The sequence below is a fragment of the Oryctolagus cuniculus genome, chromosome 4, assembly GCF_964237555.1.
Source record: "Oryctolagus cuniculus chromosome 4, mOryCun1.1, whole genome shotgun sequence".
NCBI lineage: Eukaryota > Metazoa > Chordata > Mammalia > Lagomorpha > Leporidae > Oryctolagus > Oryctolagus cuniculus.
Window position 1 is genome coordinate 135,445,811 of NC_091435.1, and position 21,564 is coordinate 135,467,374.

General features: G+C 41.1%; 1 protein-coding gene across 3 annotated transcripts in view; it reads left to right on the forward strand.

Annotated features, from left to right (window-relative positions):
* The window catches only part of PLOD2 (procollagen-lysine,2-oxoglutarate 5-dioxygenase 2), a 99,347-nt gene that overhangs the window by 18,026 nt on the left and 59,757 nt on the right, over positions 1-21,564 (forward strand). Inside the window, exon 1 of one of the 3 annotated variants that reach the window (XM_051818672.2) lies at positions 20,601-20,713. The exons of the other annotated variants lie outside the window; for them this stretch is intronic. The gene's annotated coding sequence lies outside the window, so the exon portion shown is untranslated. Of the gene's footprint in view, positions 1-20,600; positions 20,714-21,564 lie in introns of those variants that run through there. 3 annotated transcript variants of the gene reach the window in all.

The following is a 21,564-nucleotide window of genomic DNA, read 5'->3' on the forward strand; positions in this document are numbered from 1 at the left end:
CATCACACAGGCCTTGTCTCATGTCATCACAAGTCTGATATGATACAGTAAGACATTTGAAGAGAGACCGTGTTCATTTAAAACACTTATTGTTTAAATTATTATTTTAGTTTTATTTAAAACACATAATTGTTTTGTTTTATGATTGTTAAATTAAACTATCATATATATATATATATATATATATGCAAAAATCTTACCAAGGTTAGATACTATCTAGGGTTCCGGGCTTCCACCAGGGGTCTTGGAATGTATCCTGGTGGATAAGGGAGCGGGAGGAAGGGATGATCCAACTTTCACATCTGGTCATATAAATATATTTTTAAGATATATTTTTAATTTATTTGAAAGACAGAGCTACAGAGATAGGTAGGGACAGAGAGAGAGAGAGAGAGAGAGAGAGAGAGCGGTCTTCCATCTGCTGGTTCACTACCCAAATGGCTGCAATGGTTGGAGCTGAGCTGATCTGAAGCCAGGAGCAAGGGGCTTCTTCCATGTCTCCCACATGGGTGCAAGGGCCCGAGGACTTGAGTCATTCTCTACTGCTTTCCCAGGTGCATTAGCAGGGAGTTGGATTGGAAGTGGAGCAGCCAGGACTTGAACCAGTGCCTAAATGAGATGCTGGCACTGCAGGCTGGGGTTTCAACCCAATGCGTTCAGCACCAGCCCCTTTATTTTTATTTTTTTTTAAGATTTATTTTCATAGACTTAAAAAAGATAGAGAGGTAGGGACACAGAGTATTTGGTTATTTTTCAATAGGACTTGAAGGAGAGGTTGCTTCTGGGAGAGAAGGGTTATAGGCAACAGAAACCACACTTACAAAGACTCTGAGCCACTGAGGTGCTTGGTGTATCTGCAGTGCAACCAGAAGTTCAGTGTGCCTGGAATGAGGTCACGGAGTAGACAGGGGCTGGAGAGATCTGACTGGCATTCAGGACCAGGTTACTTAGAGACTGTGGTAATGAGTGTGGATTTTGTTGAAGACGAGGGAAACCATTGGAAAAGTTTAAGGAGAAAAGAGACAAGATCTGTTTTGCTTCTGAGTTAGAATAAGTTACTTTCTCTCTACATATGGTTGGTGAACATAGTTCAGGCTGGATTTGAGCCTCATCCTGCTCCCTAATGGGTGGGCCTGTGCAGTATAATTGCCCAACTATACATTGTGTCCCCGAGTTGGCATGGGTGTAGCCATCCCAGTCTTGCAGCACTGTGAAGAACAGATCGGAGACGGCAGGGGTGAATGCAAGGAGGTCCTGTAGGACAGGATTTCAGTAGTCCAGGCAAGAAAGGGTGGCTTTGATTTTAAAGGTTAATTTATTTCTTTGAAAGGCAGAGTTACAGAGAGGGAGAGAGCTTCCATTTGGTGGTTCATTCCCCTGAAGAGCTGTAACAACTGGGGCTGTGCCTCCTGAAGCCAGGAGCCGGGAGCTCCATCTGGATCTCCCATGTGGATGGCAGGGGCCCAAACAGTTGGGCCATCTCCCTCTGCTTTCCCAGCGCAATAGCTAGGTGCTAATGTGGAGCAGCCAGGAATCAAACTGGCGCTCATATGAGTTGCTGGTATTGCAGGCAGCAGGTTAGTTCTATGCCACAAAACCAGACTCCGGTACCCAGGTTTAAGCCACACAAAAAAATGGTCAGGAGAGGCTAGATCCTGCAATTCTAATAAAATTTCCAGACAGATTGGATGAGGAATGTGGGAGGAACATAGGTGTTACGAAGGACTCTGAGATTTGTTCATGCCATTTTGCATGTTATGAGTTCACACCGGTTAGGTGTATACTACACTCGCCGTTCTGTAGATTCTCGCTCATTGCAATTGATCACAACTTCTTTGAGGGACTTTGGTGAATATTTTACATACTTCGTTAATCAGCGTTATTACATTTACAGTCTGTTTTGTGTCTCTGATGTGATCCAAGTGAAAAACAGGCCCCTGAAGCAGAAATTTTGCAAAGGAGGTTGCAGCATGAAATCCCAGGAAGAAGGCCAGAACAGCTGCTGTGATTCATTGAGCTGTGAATTTGGGAGAGCGCACTCTGCAAAGCATTAGTTAGTGCACTGAAAAATTACAGAGCAGCTTGACGCAGATTTTAAAGTTTACCAGAAATTGACATAAAATCAAGGCAAGGAAGATGGGGACAAATGGAGGAAAGTGTCTGGCTGCAGGCCTGTGAGGTCAGTGCTGCTGGAGAGGCCCTGAGTCAGCTGCGGTTGGTACCTGGGCATCAAGTATATTTGATCTGACAGGAGGTTGGAATGTGCTGATGATGTCCCTTCTTAAATAATCTGATGCAGTATATTAATTTAAAAGCTTTATTTTATCTTTTGTCGATGTTTATTATGCTTAAGTTGTGTTTAAAGTAAAGCACTGTGAGATTTATGTGGAAAACACTCCTTTCTCACCCCACTTTCCATTTAGTTCAGTGGGAACACTCAGCCTGCAGTCCAGGAGGTTTGAGTGTCGCGGTATTTTACTGACCTCTTTCACATAAAATCGCAGCTACGCTGTGGTTGGAAAAGGGTCCCTGATGCTTTTGATAAGTGCCCTCCTGAGTTTTCAGAAGCGGATGAAGGAACAAAAGCTAGAAAAGAGTCTTAGAATGAATAGTCTAAGAGATGACAAAAAGGGAGAGAAACAGATCCGTGCAGCTGAGAATATGGCACTCTATTTTATTTTGCTTACTTAAACAAGGAAATTTGTTGGATTACATAATTTTCTGTTTACTAAACAAAGCACATTGATTTAGGCAATATTTTTCATTTTTTATTTATTTATGTTTTAATTTTTTGACAGGCAGAGTGGACAGTGAGAGAGAGACAGAGAGAAAGGTCTTCCTTTGCCGTTGGTTCACCCTCCAATGGCTGCCGCGGCTGGCGCACTGCGGCCAGCGCACCGCGCTGATCCGATGGCAGGAGCCAGGTGCTTATCCTGGTCTCCCATGGGGTGCAGGGCCCAAGCACTTAGGCCATCCCTCACTGCACTCCTGGGCCACAGCAGAGAGCTGGCCTGGAAGAGGGGCAACCGGGACAGAATCCGGTGCCCCGACCGGGACTAGAACCTGGTGTGCCGGCGCCGCAAGGCGGAGGATTAGCCTAGTGAGCCGCGGCGCTGGCCAGCAATATTTTTCTTGGTGACAAAAATCTGCATAGAAAAAAAAATTAGTGACTTTTAAAAGAACCTTAATAGTGATTTCATTTTTCTTTTTTTTAGAGATCGTTTCTTCATCATCTTTGTGAAAATAAGGGATGGTGTTAAATTATAACTTGGAGTTTTCTTCTCTGACTTGACTATCTGGTCAGTCATATTATTTCCAGTCCTGTATCCTCTAGGGATAGAAATGGGAAACTCCAGAATGTATGGCAAAGTCGGGGTGGGGGGAGTCCTGAGACATCTGTGTTTCTGGCTTATTGTAACTCTCATCCTCCTACACACATTGCTTCATTTGGTGAGCTCATATCTTTCCCTAAGCCTTAGTTTTACTGTAAATTTTTCAGAATTCTTTCTGAACCTTCCCAGTTGAAAACAGCTTCCTCTTGAAATCCCTCATCTCATTCTTGTTTTCAAATTTGTTTTTAGCAGTTTCCACTTCTACTTGTTTGTGGAGTTATTTGCTTGCCGTGTGCCAGTCCCAGTATGCTGTAAGGTCTGTGAAAGTAGGGACTGACCATTTCAAAAGTGTTTGCTGAGTGCCTCCTGTGTGTGTGGGATGTACTAGAAGTTTTATCCCGTATCACAAGGCCTGGTTCATGTCCTGGCTGCTTCACCCTGCCAATCCTGATTCCTGCTAATGTGTGTGTGGGAGGCAGCAGTTGATGGCTTAAGTACTTGGATTCCTGTCCCCAGAAGTTCCTGGATCCTTACTTTACAGCCTGGCCTAATCCTGGTTCTAAAGCCACCATTGTGAGTGTGGGCATTTGGAGTGAAGCAACATACAAGGTTTATCTTGCTCCTCACCCTGCTGGTCAAGTACATACATACATATACAAACTTCATATTCTCCTAAAATCTAATGCTTGCTTTGTTTACCATTACATGTAGCGTAGTCCTGAATCACAGTGAACATCAGTATTTATTCAAAGAATGAAGATGAAAGATGTTTGGGCATTATTTCTACAGCTTAAAGATGGAGCAGAATCAGAAGTTAAATCTGGGCCGGCGCCCTGGCGTAGTGGGTAGAGCTACTGCCTGCAGTGCTGGCATCCCATAAGGGCACTGGTTCAAGTTTGACTGCTCCACTTCTGATCTAGCTCCTTGCTATGGCCTGAGAAAGCAGCAGAAGATGGCCCAAGTGCTTGGGCCCCTGCACTTGCATGGGAGACCCCAAAGAAGCTCCTGGCTCCTGGCTCCTGGCTTCAGGTGGGCCTAGCTTCAGCCGCTGTGGCTATTTGGGAAGTGAACCAGGGATGGAAGACTTCTCTCTCTGCCTGTGCCTCTGCATCTCTGTAACTCTGGCTTTCAAATAAGTATGTAAATCTTAAAAAGAAAGAGAAATTAAATCTGTACATGAAGAACACAAACTTCTCCCTGAGGGGGGGGGCACTCTTCTAGCACAGGCTGACACTTCCAAGCCTCCCTGCTCCCGGGGCATCCCTAGTATGTGAGTTTCTGTGTGATCACAGTGGTCTTCCTTTCTGAAAAGAAAAATAAGTTTATCTCAGAGATTCTGAATTGATGAGCGATGAGTCCTGGGCTTCAACAGTGAAAACAATTTCTGTGTTTGTGTTACACATTCAGGGTTCAGAATTGCAGACTAGAGGAAGAAGAGTGTGCAGTTTATGTGTAGAGTCTTCTCTTCTTAAATGCTACTTGTTTTATTTTGGCCAAGGAATTTATAGGTACAGCGTAAGTATAGAAGTGTTTTGGTTTCCCCAGAAGTTTTGAATTTTTTCCATGCCATTCTAATTATTATCAATGTAGCATCATTTTTCACCAGATACCATGGACGGCTGAGATATTTTTCACTGCTTCTGCCTGGAAGTGTTTTAAGTTAGCTTGACTTTGATTTTTCAGCAAGAACTGGAACTTCTCTAATGTTAGAAACATTTTATAAGTTGAATTTGGGAAGTGTATGAAATATTGCTGAACATTTGTGGAAAACAGTGATCAATTTTAGTTTAATTTCCTACTTTCTTAACCATAGTCAATCTACACATCCAGCTGTTTTGTATTTTACTTGTGATTAAAAATGGGAAAGGCAAGAATTAACTTTATTTAATAACACTGTATGAATAAGTGAGTTTACCTCTCAATACATATTATATTACAGAAACTGTAAGGGAGCAGGGAATGAAGAAACATGCAGTGTTGTTGATGGAAGCAGGTGGGCTGACACTCAACATTGAAATAGAATCAAAGCCGGTGCCGCGGCTCACTAGGCTAATCCTCCACCCGCAGCGCTGGTACCCCGGGTTCTAGTCCCGGTCGGGGTGCCAGATTCTGTTCCAGTTGCTCTTCTTCCATTCCAGCTCTCTGCTGTGGCCCAGGAGTGCAGTGGAGGATGGCCCAGGTTCTTGGGCCCTGCACCCGCATGGGAGACCAGGAGAAGCACCTGGCTCTTGGCTTTGGAAGGGCGCAGTGCGCTGGCTGCAAGGCGCCGGCCATAGCGGCCTTTTGGGGGGTGAACCAACAGAAAAGGGAAGACCTTTCTCTGTCTCTCTATCTCACTGTCTAACTCTGCCTGTCAAAAAAAATAGAATCAAGAAATTAAAAATCTGAGGCAGCATGTGAAAAACATTCTGTTTGGGGCTACTTTTAGAGATAAACAGTTCTGTGTAATTGGATGCATTCCAGGGTATTTCTGTATCACTGGAAAGTGCAGGAAGCAGTGATCATGAGTCCTCAAGAAGAGGTTATATTGGTGCCTTGACTTTAATTACAGTGCTTTACAGAATGATTTCTATTAAATAGCGTTTAGAGATAGATCAAAGGCACTGTAGCTTACCTGAAATATTGTATGACTAAAAATGCAGAATTTGAGAGTTTGAGAAACCTTTTCTATTCTCATTTTAAGTCATGTTGGATATTTGTGAAGTAAACACATATAGTATAGTTTAATTTAGAATCTTTGAGCTTTAAGTTTTTAATGACATACTAGTTTATGAAGTTATTGTGAGTTTCCTTCTACTTTGAGAGATTCTGAAATTAGTAGTGTGAGAAGAGGGTTGGGAGAGGTCATTGATGCTGAGAAAATCCTAAATATTTACTCCTGCTTCTAGGTCATGGTGAAATCAGACTCCGCTGGGGAGCAGTTACATAATGAGTCATGTCCTGACCGCTTTCAGCAGTGGGACTGTCTTCTTGTTCGGCTTTGTAGTGTATAGGCATCTTGAGAGCTTGGATTTTTAGGGTTCCTCAAAGGAACTGACCCCGCTGTGGAATTGTTTGAGCTTTCCAATAAGGGAATCCTTATTTCTTGCTACACAAGCTCTCTGAATAGCTGCTCTTTCAGATACAGCCTGACCCAATATATGGGAGCATCTTGCCCTTTGTGGGTTTATACTGCTGAGATTAGATTGCATTCAAAAGAGCTATTTTATGAACAGCTGCTTTAAATGAGTGTCTTGGTTATGACCAATTAATGCCTTGCTTTGTTTTTGTGGAGTTGTCATAAGTGTTGAAGAACCAGTTGCTGATCCATTCATTTCTAATGTGTTGCAAGTAGGAATTAATTGAATACGAGTGTACAAGTCACAGGGAAAGAAAAAGGGCAGGAGCTAGAGAAGAGTGAGTAAAAGCAAGGTCCGCTTTTTCACAGAGACTTGATAACAGTGCTGTTAGCCTGATAACAGCTAATATTTCTTTCCCACAGTTGATTTTTAATGTAGACATTCTAATCTTTGTAACAGATTTTTTACTAGTGACTTAAAGTAATGGCATTTATACAGAAATGTGCTATAGCTTATTCTATAAATTGTATAAAAAAGAGAAAAACTAATGTGTAATGATTTCTTCTTAACTCCAGTGAAAAACCTAAATAAAATGTTGTGAAATGTAGAAAAACTTCACATAATAGGGTGACCTCAATCATTGTTCCTCTTTTAGATATTATAATAAAATCTTTAATATCACATTTAGTTTATCTGCTAGTTGATGTCCACAACTTTGTCAACAGAGAATGAATATCAATATAAGAGAAGCTGTAGGGACTGTGTTCCCTTCAGAATTGAGTCACAATAATTATTTTTAATGTAAGCATTTACTTATCCAAATTTTACACATATAGCAGACTTGTCTTTTAAGATGAACCATTTTAGAAGACTTCTTTACTCCTCTTTTTGCAATTCCATTTAGTCTGTCAATCTTGTTTATTCTGCCTTTGAAACAAAGCCAAACTGCTGACTTTTAACTTCCTTCACTGCTACTCTGTAGCCCAGCATATTGTTACAAATACTCTTGTTAATTTTGCCTTAGACTTCTTTCAGTGATAGCAAGCAGCGTAATCGTGTCCCACATGCAGTTATGAGATAAACAGCAGTCAGGCCCACCCACTCTACAGCTGGGCTGTCTATTTGCAAATCTGGGCCCTACAGTGAAAATATATTTAATTGTAGACACCTTATTTAAGTAGAAAATTAAATGAGCAGTGGTACTTGGATTGAACATTTCTCTGGAAGATGTTATTTTCTGCAGCTATTCTTTGTTTCAAATTCTGTCATAGTTTCCTATTGCACTTGGAGCAGAAGCCACAGTCTGCAATGATGTTCTAGCCCAGCACAGTCCATTCACTGTGACTTCTGCACTCATCTTGCTTTCTCTTGTTGAGCCGCATCTGGCACTCTGGATGCCTCTTCTATCCACCCCTCTCTCTCCTGCCAATACATGAAGCCTGAGACTTACCACATTCTTTGTATTTGCTGTTTCCTCATACTGGAAGTCTTTCCCTCAGATATCTGCATAGCTCACTTCTCTGCTTCCAGGCCACACTCTCAGCAAATCTTGGTTAGGAGAGCCAAAATTTCAACACAATTTCAAGACTACCTGTGTTTCTCTGTCTCTCTCCAGCCCTGAAAGATTGAAAGAGAGACTAAAATATTTTGTTTAGCTTTTATTCCCCAGTGTTAGAATATAAATTCCATGGTAGTAGAAACTAACTTTGTTTCTTTTATTCACTCGGAAACACTGAGCCTAGATCATTGTCACATAGTAGTTGTACAATAAATATTGAAAAATGAGTGAAATTATAGCACCTTAAGGATGTTAATTTTCTACTCGAACCTCATGTGGCAGCATCTTTCCCTTACAGATCCTACTGGTTAGTTCTCTTTTATATGGTCTCTGTGGTTTGTGTGTCCATGGCTTTTAGCCACTCCCTCACAATTTTTTTTTAAAGATTTATTTATTTGTTTGAAAGGCAGATTTGCAGAGAGGCAGAGGCAGAGGCAGAGAGAGAGAGAGAGATCTTCCATCTGCTGGTTCACTCCCCAGAGGCCTCAGTGGCTGGAGCTGTGCCGATCTGAAGCCAGGAGCCAGGAGCTTCCTCCTGGTCTCCCATGCAGGTGCAGGGGCCCAAAGACTTGGATGATCTTCTACTGCTTTCCCAGGCCACAGCAGAGAGCTGGATCAGAAGTGGAGCAGTCAAACTTAAACCAGTGCCCATATGGGATGCCAGCACTGCAGGCAGAGGCTTTACCCGTTGTGCCACAGCACTGGCCCCCACTCCCTCACAATTTTAAATGGTGATGAAATTAACCACTTCTTGTCTTTCTGAATCCTGAGAACACCATTGTTTCCATTTCATTGCTAAGTAGCCACATCTTATTATTTGGGATCCACTTGAAATTTTTTTTTCTTTTGTGATACTACCCAAATAATGACACTTTTCTTTCTAATTTGAATTATTGTTGTGCTTTACTGTTTACCCTCTTCATTGATCTGTAATCTAGAATCAGAGATACCTAGTTGTGTATATTCATTGGCTTACCTGGGATGATAATTCTTATAAGGTGATCACTGTCCAGCATCATCAGTGTCTCCTGGCACTGATGTCTAACGCTGAGAAGTCTCTGTTCCAGAAGTTGCCCATGCATATGGCATCAGAAATTCTGGGGATGTGATCCAGCAATCCGTTTTAACAAGGCTTTGGGTGGTTCTGGTACACAGCAGTGTTAGAGAGCTGCTGGGTAAGGGTATTGGTATGATGGACTAGCCTTCTGAGATTGAGAGTCCAGTTGAATCTTCAGGGTTCAGTAATTCTAAGGGTTGGCAGGAAGTAAAGTAGGAGTAGGGAGCCAACCCTAGAATGTTCCATGAAGGAATGAACGAAAACATTTCTGCGAAATTTATCACACACTGGGAGTCTGCCTACAGGGTAGGGGATAGTGAAATGGAAATCTGTTAGTTAATGCTCAAATTATGATTCAGATTTACTTCTTCTGAATATACTTTGAACAGCAGATGGTTAATGGAGGTCTGGGAAGCTGTGAGGATTAGCACTGAAAATGTTGAGGATGGTGAGTCTTGGGAAAGCTAAAGCACTATGTATGTCCTACTGTGGGTAGTGAGTGAGTGGGGCACTGGCTCTAAGACTCTAATTAAACTGTGAAGGAGAAGGTGCAAAATCTGAATCTTGTCATTTGTTGAAAGACTGTGTCGTCAAAGAATCTAAGTGCTTCTGGAGAAAAAGGAGAGGAAAGGATGCACAGTCAGTAAATGAAGGTGTACATCTCTGTAGAACAGCCTGAAATTGGAAGAACCCAAATTCTGGGAACGGGGTTAGTGTGTTGTTCTGAATAAGATTAAATGACATCAGGTGTGGTGATTAGAAGCACAAAAAGGGTAGGTTGTCACATAAATCATTAAAAGGCACAACCAAAGTGTCATTTTGATCAAATGTTTTACTGGAAGACAGGTTATCTACCCATTACAGACTTCTCTCTTTGGTACCTAAATGATCATAGATTAAAATATACTGCTTTAAAAATATTTATTTATTTGAAAGTCAGGGTTATAAAGAGAGAGAGAGAGAGGGAGAGAGAGAAAGAGATATCTTCCATTCACTGGTTCACTCCCTAGGAGCTTCATTTGGTCTTCCACATGGGTGCAAGGGCCCAAACAGTTGGTCCATCTTCCACTGTTTTCCCAGGCACATCAGCAGGGAGCTGGACCGGAAGTAGAGCAGCCGGGACAGGAACCAGTGCCCATGTGGGATGCCAGTGCTGCAGATGCTGCCCAACTGTTTGTGCCACAGTAGTGGCCCCCAAATCCAACACTTTAATAATAACTTGCTGTTTATAAGTAATCATTTGATTTCTCTCTCTGCGTATACCAAGTGTTACCAACCTCCTTGATGTTTGCCCCCTTAATTTTGGATTTGGGTAAAGCTGTACTTCACACACTCTCCTGCTGGACCTCAAGCCTTCTGACTCCTTTGTTGAGGTGCAGCCTTACTCAGGCCACTCCATCTCCATCTCATGGAATTGGCTTAGATCTGGGAGTCTGTTCCAGCCATGCCTGGGGTGACTGAGGCTGTGGTGGGGCATGGTTTTCTCAAAGTCCATAGGTTAATCAGACACAGGACAGGCTTGCTTAGCAATGACTTGTCCGAAAGGATGACTCATGTGGGTCTTTTTAACATGTGACTTTATTTGGATCAAGGGAGTCAGTATTGCAAAGTGAGGAAGGAAATAGGAATGGAGGAAAATCGGGCATTTGAGTCGGGGGTCATTATTTCTCGGAAGTTAGAGTTGTTTGTTTAATCAGAATAGTGCTATATAACATCAGTTAATTAAGGGGAAGAACAAATGGGATTGTATTATCTTCCTGTTATTTTTTTAGTGTATTTAGAATTTGTATACTTTTAGATATCTAAAATACATTTTGGTTAATTTTTTTAATCAGTCATCTTCAAATTAATTGAAATAAATAAAATTTCTCATTAAAATGTTAACATGTGAGTATGTAATTCTGAGTAAAACATAAGGACTTCATTGCTTGGGATAATACAGGCAAAGCTTCAGCATATTCAGCATTTCATTTCTTCAACATCACATGATAAAAGAATCCACTGTTTAAAAATGGAGCTATCACAGTACTAAGAGAAAATAAAGCAGGATCATTTCACAACTAGAGCATGTGGAAATTCTAAAGTATGAGGCACAATACCAAGAAGAAGAATGAATGGCTGATAAAAACAATGCCATCACTTAGTCAAAAAATTAAATCATAAAGAAGGAAAAATAAGTTTTGTGTATGAATCTATATTTTTAAACTTTATCGTGGCACACCAAATGCTAGGATGTTTCTTATGTTTTCTGGGAATTACTCCAAAAGAAGATAAGATATCGTACATGAAGATGAGTGCTTACGACATTTGCAATAGAAGTAAGTCATGCTTTGATGTCTGTAATAACTCATAGGAGATTGCATTTGTAGTTGACTCCATCAAATCATATACATTTAATTTCATGTCCAAAAAAGTATCTAATAAAGCAGATTCAATTTTCTCCTAATATCTTATGGCAACTTCCATTTATTGAATAGTGTGAAGAGCTAGCAAGTTTTTGGGGAGGATTCTGAGCTGCCAAAATAGATGCCATCGGAACTTTAAGGCTGTGTGAGGATGGACTGCCATTCAGTTTAATATACTCATTTTTGCACAGTGTAGATGGAAAATACCCCTATTACAATATTATAATATGTTCATGGCAATGTGGGGTAGAAGAAGCAGATGTTTCATTGTAATTGAAAATGACAGTTGAAAGTTTTAACTTTTCTTTCATTCCCATTTCAGTCATACTCACTTTATCAGGTCTGCTTTTAATTTTCTATCCTAGATCCATTTATTTTCATTCGTTTAGGTTAGGCAGTCTGGGACAAAAAATTTTTTCTTTTCTTCATTGTGGAGAAGTAAAGGTTATCTTTGTTCAGGTAATGTGGCTTGCTTAACCACAGATCTCACTCAATGTGGCCTTTGCCCAAGGGGGACTTTGTTTTTATTTATCTGAAAGGCAGAATGAGGGGAAAGTGAGAGACAAAGAGAAAGCAATTTTTCCATCTGCTGATTCACTTCCCTAATGGCCCCAACAAGCCTCTGGTGGGCCAGGCTGAAGCCAGGAGCCAGGAACTCCATCCAGGACTCTCACGTGGGACTTGGGGCCATCTTCTGTAGCTTTCCTCGGAATATTAGCAGGGACCTGGATGGAAAGTGGAGCAACCTGGATTTGAATTTGTGCTCATATGGGATGCCTGCATCACAGCCAAAGCTTAACCCAGATTTTTTTCTTATTTGCATGAATTAGTAGAAATATATTATTTCAACCTTTGCAGTTTTGTCCTGGTTCCTAACTTTACTGTTGATGCTATTTGCATCAACAACATAAGTCTAGAGAGTATTTTTAGTATTATGAAAAATAGAGGATAAACAGTAACAGATCAAATATGTTTCAACAAACTTTACAATCTTGCTACCAGATTTCTGGCAGGCAGTTCGTAGTCTCTGATACAGTATTTGGCCAGCAGATTGGTTATCCCATCCCATTAAAAGGAGGTTTTCATTATGTCTACATCTTTCTGTTTTAGAAGTTGTTGAAATCTTTGAATCTTTGGAATTCAACAGATTGATGTCCATTTTGTGAAGGGGACACATATTTTCCTTTTTGACATTAAAATTGTATTAATGTATAAATTTCATGACATTTGAGCAGAGTAAATTTGCTTTCCAAGTCATACATTCATGAAAATGTTATCATTCTCTTTGCTTTGACATTTATAAACATAGGAAACCCAATTGGCTTTCCAAGATAGTCCTTTCATTTTGGATATATTTGCTTGTACTTTGCATAAAATCTGTGAGTCTCAATTAATTTTTCTCATCTTACCCAGCCAGAAATAATATAGATGCATCTAATTTTTTTCTATCCAAATGTGATGAGTGTGTTAGTACTGAATTGTTTTTTTCAGGTGGGAAAAACAATTGTTCAGCCTTTTATATTCAATATATTCATATTCAGTATGTGAACTAATTGTCTGACCATGGGTTGACTCCACGATTGTCTAAATTCATATGTTATGCCAAGTGTCTCATAATTTTTCCACACAGATTACAGTGGGGTCCTCACTTCTCTTGTTAAGATTGTGTTGGCCAGCTGGCTCATATATTGGCTCATTGTGAGCTTATATTCAGGTATGGTGCAGAGCACACTTTGTTTCTTACAGTAATTTTAAGTCAAGTTTTACTTTTACCTTACTTGATCGCAGTGCCTGATGGCATGGTCTGTCTTTCATGTGTGGATTTACTTTCCCCTTCTGAACTCTGGAAAATATTTGCTGGAACTCAGTGTATAGTTCTTGGCTGCCGTCCAGTTCTTGCATTTTTGTCTCCATTTTTTGGGGAGGGAATTGGCATGGATGTGGAGGAGTGAGTCCCCTTTGTTTTCTTTTTATTTCTTACTATATTTTGGTTGAATTCTTAACACTTAGATCATAGGTAGTTGTTGAGAGGTAGAAATGGGGATGTGTACAGCTGGTGAGGAAGAGAGGGGTGCTACTGAAGATAGTTTGCAAAGGGGTTCTGAACAAAGCAGTTTTTCTATTTTGAATAAATTATATGGTTCATATTATATAATTTTCTTTTTTAAAAAGATTCCTTCATTTATTTGAAAGGCAGAGTTACACAGAGAGAGGGTGAGGGTGAAAGAGAGACACAGAGAGTGAAAGATCTTTCATCTGCTGGTTCACTCTCTGAATGGCAGCAATGGCTGGGACTGGTCCAGGCCAAATCGAGGAGCCAGAAGCTTCCTCTGGGTCTCCCACATGGCCCATCTTCCACTGTCTTTCCAGACACATTAGCAGGGAGCTGGGTTGGAAGTGGAGCAGCCAGGACCTGAAGCGGTACTGATATGGGATGCCAGCACTGCAGGCAGTGCGTAACCCACATAAGCCACAGTGCTGCCCTGATATATTAATTTTCTAAACTGTATGGACACTGCTGAGATAAGGAGTATATAATTTAAATGTGTCATTGTATCAAGGTTTTCTCATTATAGTTTTCTTGATCAGTGGTTGCTATACTTATGGTTGTGAAATGGTCCACAATATTTTATATTAAAAATTACACCTCATAGTAGGAAAGTTGAGTTTGTTTTAAAATTTAATTTTTGCCTAATAAGTTTTATTGACTATAAATACACTAATTTTGCTATTTATTGCAATATGATGATTTATTTCTCTCTTTGTGTGTGTGTATTTGTTTGTGTTTAATGCCTTTACACTATTATAACACTGAAAGCAGTTAGCTACCAGAAGTTCTCAATCATAGGATTAGTATCCTTTTTGTATTTGTCTTGAAATTTGTCTTCATTCAATATTAGGTTACTTAATAGAAGAACTAAATGTGTGTATGCGACAAAAAGGGAACCCTAATGAAAGAAATCTTTAAAACATTATTGATTTTACCATGTGTACACTTTTTATTTGGAAAAAAACATTTATAAAGCATAGAGAAGGTCATAGGAACTGCATATTATAAAAATCTATGTATGTATTTAAAATATTTGGTACCACAATATTCAAAATTCAATTTTCCACAATTTTGTTAAATTCCCCTGGTGTTATGATTTGAAGTATTTGTGAAGATGGTCTCAGTGTACCTTACCTTGATCTTTTAGGTATCTATCACCTTTGAGAGTCTTTATCTGATCCTGCTTTACTTGCCGTCTGGTATTGACCTTTTGGTTCTAGAAGAGTCTATCTTAATGGTTCCTTGTCATCAGCCTTTTTTTTTTTTTTTTGACAGGCAGAATGGACAGTGAAGTGAGAGAGAGACAGAGAGAAAGGTCTTCCTTTGCTGTTGGTTCACCCTCCAATGGCCGCCGCGGCTGGCGCGCTGCGGCCGGCGCACCGTGCTGATCCAAAGGCAGGAGCCAGGTACTTCTCCTGGTCTCCCATGGGGTGCAGGGCCCAAGCACTTGGGCCATCCTCCACTGCACTCCCTGGCCACAGCAGAGAGCTGGCCTGGAAGAGGGGCAACCGGGACAGAATCCGGCGCCCTGACCGGGACTAGCCAGGTACTTCTCCTGGTCTCCCATGGGGTGCAGGGCCCAAGCGCTTGGGCCATCCTCCACTGCACTCCCTGGCCACAGCAGAGAGCTGGCCTGGAAGAGGGGCAACCGGGACAGAATCCGGCGCCCTGACCGGGACTAGAATCCGGTGTGCTGGCGCCGCTAGGCGGAGGATTAGCCTAGTGAGCCGCGGCGCCGGCCCGTCATCAGCCTTTCTTTAAATAACCAAGACACTCACCACCTCCAGTCCTGCTGCACATACTGCGATGGTGACCAAATCCTTCTGGTTTGACCAGGACTTTCCTAGCTTCACAGCTGAAACCCCAGTGTTGTCAGAACCTCAGCCCTGGGCACACTGGGAATGGTTGATCACCCTACATACCATCGTTTATCCACCCAGCTTACCTCTGCATTTGCTATTTGGCTGTACATTGTCCAGGGTGGGCCCATGCTTCCACTGGAATGCTAACATCTGTTAATATGCCTAGTATGTAGCACATGTGGTTGGAAGTTATCTTTTTTTTTTAATCATTCCCTTTTCTCCTCCTTTTCCTTAAAAAAAAAAAAAGAGCTAGAGCATCCCCAATGTCTCTTTGACACATCCTTTTTAGGTTTTCTTCCTTGTTGAAATTGTGATGTGGCTTCCTCTTGAGCAATTTTTGTCTTGAATTTCTTTCAGTAATTTCACAAAATATAACTTGTTTCCTTGCCACCTAGACTCTGTGATTTCAGTTTGTCAGAGTGTTTGGGTGACTCACCTCTTAACAAAGCAACAAAATTGCACTAGGGAAACCAAGTTTTCTGGTGATTGTAAATCATGAAATGATCCTAGATTGGTTGTTACCTAGCTTGCTGCAGGATCCTGGAGAATTCTTGTTTTCTCTGTAGATCTTGGTTTCCTCCTTTATGGAAGAAGTGGGCTTTGCTAGACTATCTCTGGGGTCATACTTCACAGTACAATGAGATGATTCTCACTCAGTGGAGGAGCAGGGTGTGATTCACCTATGTACCACTGTATTCTTTCTCTTCTGGAATCTTTTTTTTTTTTTTTTTTTTTTTTTTTTTTTTTTTTTTTTTTGACAGGCAGAGTGGACAGTGAGAGAGAGAGAGACAGAGAGAGAAAGGTCTTCCTTTTGCCGTTGGTTCACCCTCCAATGGCCGCCGCTGCAGCCGGCGCACCGCGCTGATCCTGGCAGGAGCCAGGAGCCAGGTGCTTTTCCTGGTCTCCCATGGGGTGCAGGGCCCAAGCACCTGGGCCATCCTCCACTGCACTCCCTGGCCATAGCAGAGAGCTGGCCTGGAAGAGGGGCAACCGGGACAGAATCCGGCGCCCCAACCGGGACTAGAACCCGGTGTGCCGGCGCCGCAAGGTGGAGGATTAGCCTATTGAGCCACGGCGCCGGCTTTCTCTTCTGGAATCTACTAGGGAATTTTTCTGCATCTTTCAAGCCTCACTCCTAGCTCAGAATCTATACCCAGTCCTATGTCACACACAAGGCCATTTAATCCATGAGTGCCTCTTTCAAATAAAAACTTGCTGCTTAGAGCTAGAGGCATAATATTTCAAGCATCCTCAAGATCATATCCAGGTTCAGTGATTCACTAGAACTGGCAGGATTTAGCATATAGTTGTATTCATGGCTACTACAACAAAACAGTATGAAGAAAAATTAATGGAAGAAGGACACATGAATGAAGTCTGGGAAGATGAGGCACAGCCTTCTAGTGGGCCTTTCCTGGTAGGATCATATATATTGCTTAATTCCCCCCCAGAAATTGGTTGTGACAACATTGTGAATTTTTCTCTATCAGGGAAGCTCATTCAGGACTCAGTGTCCACAGTTTTTATTGTGGACCCATCACATAGGCAGCCTGTGTACCAAACTTCTGGACTTCCAGAAAAAAAGCAGGTGGTTGACATAAACTACATCGTCCAATTTAGGCACAGTGAGCAATCCTTACCATGGAGTGCTGGGAACTTTTCTTATTGGAAAACCATCTGGAAGCCATCTGGAAGTCCACTTTCCAGAAGATGGCCGAGGACCAGCCCTGCAATCAGGTCTTTCTGAGGATGGAGGTTTGGGCTTGCTGTGTCTTTTCTGATACCTAGTATAACTCAGCATTTGCTTCTAGACCCTTGACCTGTTGCCACCAAGTGAGCCCACAATGAGATATTGGAAAAAAAAATAGACTTTGAGGATTAGCTATGAAATTCCACTCTTGGCTCTGCTGGTAACTTATTAGTTGATTTCACTAAGTTGTTTAAAAGATTTAAATTTTACTTTCTTCATCAGTGAATTTTAGATAATGATTCTGACTATATAGAGATTTTGTTGAAGAATTATTTTGTACATGCATATACACTTGACATAGATTATTACTTGTCCCTGAATCCACTCATTTGAAAATGTTTATTAAGAACCTACTATATTCTGAATGCTGTGAAAACCCTGGTATTCTAATGCTGAACAAAACAATGCCCCACCTTTCTGGAATTTATGGTCTAATTTGGGAGAGAGACTTTAATCTCAAATAGTAACTGTGCAAATTAATATATAGTTACAGTTGATGGTAAGTGCTCTGAAAGAGAAGTAGAGAGTTTAGTGAAAATATATAGTGGGTACTGAACCTATTCTAGTAGGTCAGAGAGTGACTCCTTGAAGATATGACATGTGTAACACTCAGCTTTATGTAGGCAGTGGCTAGATCAGGAGATCAGGGAGGGGTGTTAGATTATGGTCTTGCATAGGCTTATCTCTTTGGGTGATAGGAAGCAGGCGTTGTTGGAAAACTGAAACAAAACAAACAAAACAAACCAGTGAAGCAGAGTTTCAAGGAAAGAGATATTATCAAGGAACATATTGTGGTAGTAGAATTTGGCCACTATCCTATGAGCAGTGGAAAGCCATTTAAGGGTAGTTGTAATGGGGTGACAGGATCAGATAGATAAGTGTTTTGGAAAGATTTCTCTGGCTGCCCTGTAAAAATATGAATGGAGTGGGCAGAGTGAATTTAGGAGGCTATTTATTGCAGAAACATGTGTCAGTGATTATTTGAACTTGAGTTAGCACTCTAACTTGCTTGGAGAATTAGATACAAAGATTTGAGAAGACCATTTACAATTATGTGCTAAATTATTTCAATAAACAGGTTCAACACCATGTGTACAGTTTTTTAGTCCCAAATTCATATGAAATTACAGAAGACCCTGACAGGCCAAAACAATGTTAAGTAAAAAGAACCAGTGAGAGTCTTCACAATACCTGAGCTACAAAGCTATATTAACCAAAACAATATGCCCCTGGCATAAAAGCAAATATACCCCAATGAAACAGAGTAGAGAACCCAGAAATAAATCCATGCATTTGTAACAAACTGATCTTCAAGCAAGGCACCAAAAATGTACACCAGAGAAAGGGCAATTACTTCAATAATTGGTTCTGGGAAAACTGCATATCCATGTGCAAAAGATTGAAACCAGATGCTATCTCACCATATACAAAAAAGCAGCTCAAAATGGATTAAAAGCCTAACTAAATGTAAAGCTTGAAATTATTAGACTAGAAAAAAACATAGAAGAAACATGTCAAGACACTGGCTTAGGAAGTGATGTTTTAATAATACCCACAGGCACCAAAAGCAAAACCCGACAAATGGAATTACATCAATCAACAGAGTGAAGACATCCTGAAGAACGGGTTTAAATATTTGCAATGTATTTATTTAACAAGGTAAAAGTATTTGGATTATGAAAAGAATTCTCACATTCAGCAGAAATGGAACAGGTAATTCCCTCTGATTTGTATAGAGGCAGAGGGAATGGAATGCAGGCACTTTATACTGCTGACCAGCAGTATATAAAAAAAACAGCTAGGTTTTTCGGGGAGACTATTTTAGGGTGTTTACAGAAGTTTGTTTCTATTTTTTGTCACAGAGTGATTTTCATTTGATAAGTAGTTATTGAAATCTACCACACTATGTAGTGTATTATGTATCTCTTATTCATGTTAAACATTATTCATCTGTTTTCTAATAGAATGACTGGGTGGCAATAACTGTTACATTTGATTGCAGTTAAGTCTGTTTGTTCTTTGACATCACCTTGCTAGATAATCTTGCTGTAACTCAGAAGATAATGAAATAGCCATTGCTATTATAGATTGGTTCTGGAGGTGGCTGGTAGGTGCCTATTATTGTAGCCCTCTCCCTCAGTCATCTCATGTCATTGTGTTTCTGAAGAGTGGATTGGGTAAGGTTTTAATTAGTTATTTAAGTCACAATGCTTGTTAAAAAAAAGGCTGCATTTCTTTCCTTTTACTTAAATGATTCAAATATTAAGATAACTATATTCATTAATTTTGTATGATTTCTTTGTTTGCAAGTTTAGGGATTTCCACAAAATTGAACTCTGTCTTTTTTATTACGAGAGTTTTCAAGCAGGTAGAAAATTAATCTAGTTTCAGCAGCCATCACATGCTCTTATGGCCAGTCCTGTTTAATCTTCATCTTCCTCCTCCATTGTTCCCATCTACCACAAATAGCTTTGGAACAGTTCGCAGATCGTCTACCATTTCACTGGGTGAATACTTCAATAATGTGTCCCTAGATTATAAGGAGTCTTTTTAAAAAACATCTAAGTGCCATTAGCATGTAAAATCCAATTAGAGTTCACATTCCCCATTTTCTCATAAAATTTTTTTAAAGATCTTATTTATTTACTTGAAAGTCAGAGAGTTACACAGAGAGAAGAAAGGCAGAGAGAGAGGGAGAGAGATCTTCCATCCGCTGGTTCACTCCCAATTGGCTGCAACGGCCGGAGCTGTGCCAATCTGAAGCCAGGAGCCAGGAGCTTCCTGTGGGTCTCCCATGCGGGTGCAGGGGTCCAAGGACTTGGGCCATCTTCTACTGCTTTCCTAGGCCATAGTAGAGAGCTGGAATGGAAGAGAAGCAGCCGGAACTAGAACCAGCGCCCATATGGGATGCGGGTGCTTCAGGTCAGGGTGTTAACCTGCTGTGCCATAGCGCTGGCCCTCATAATTTTTTTTTTTTTTTTTGACAGGCAGAGTGGACAGTGAAGTGAGAGAGAGACAGAGAGAAAGGTCTTCCTTTGCAATTGGTTCACCCTCCAATGGCCACCGTGGCGGGCGCACTGCAGTCGGCGCACCGCGCTGATCTGATGGCAGGAGCCAGGTACTTCTCCTGGTCTCCCATGGGGTGCAGGGCCCAAGCACTTGGGCCATCCTCCACTGCCTTCCCGGGCCACAGCAGAGAGCTGGCCTGGAAGAGGGGCAACCGGGACAGAATCCGGCGCCCCGACCGGGACTAGAACCCGGTGTGCTGGCGCCGCAAGGCGGAGGATTAGCCCAGTGAGCCGCGGTGCCGGCTATAAATGGTTTTTTACAATTAGTTTTTTTCAAATCAAGACCCACCTACAGCCCAGGACTGGTATTGGGCTGAAATGTCTGTTAATTATATTATAGGACCTGCATTGTGATGCAGTGAGTTAAGCTGCCACTTGTGATGCTGCATCTCAGATTGCTGGTTCTCACCCCACCTACTCCACTTCTGATCCAGCTCCCTACTAATATGCCTGGGAAAGCAACAGATGATGGCCCAAGTGTTGAGCCTCTGCCATGCGTGTGGGAGAGCCAGATAGAGTTCCAATCTTGTGGCTGTGACCTGGCCCAACCCCAGCTTCTTTGGCCTTGTGGGGTAAGAAACAGCAGATGGAAGATTCTCTCTCTGTCAGTCTGGCTTTCAAATAAGTAATAAATAAATCGCTAAAAATAATATTAATGTTCTGTAACTTTCCTTCCTTTTTTAAAAACTTTTCCCATCGATTCTGTAGGTTATTTGTCCTGTAGAATTTCCCTGTATGGATTTTATTGATATGTCTTTCTGTCACTTACATTCTTTTAGCTCACTATGGCCTGCTTTCCCAGGCCATAGCAGAGAACTGGATCAGATGGGATGCTGACACTGCAGGTGGCAGCTTTACTTGCTATAACACAGCACCAGCCCCACTTTCATTATTTTGATTCCTTATTTCTAGTATTTGTAGAATAAGTTGTAGTGAAATCTGAAGTGTTTATCAAATTTAGGTTAAATTTTTTTGAGATGGATACCTTATAATCGTAAGAAAGCTGGATTCTTGAATTGGTGATAAAAGGTTGTTTAGTGGTATATGTTGGCAATTTCTTCTTTCACTTTCTCTAAGCTTTGTTGCTCATCATAATGATGATAGTGAATAGTAGGTAATAATGAATAGCTGTTTTTACACCACGTTCCTGAGCATACATTTCAACACAATGCGTTTTCAGATTTGTTTGTTCTGTTCTAGTATTAGCAACCATACTGAAACAACAAGAGTCCTTATTTGGCATAGGATTGCTAGACATTGTCAGACTACACATTTTTTTAAGCTTTGGTTACTGAGTCATTGGATTCAGTAACATTTTTGTCAACCGAAAGGCCTGGCCAACATTACTTTTCCTATTAAGGATGATGAAATCTTGTCTGTTAATTTTATACTGAAATTGGTAAATGTACATCCATGCAGTCCA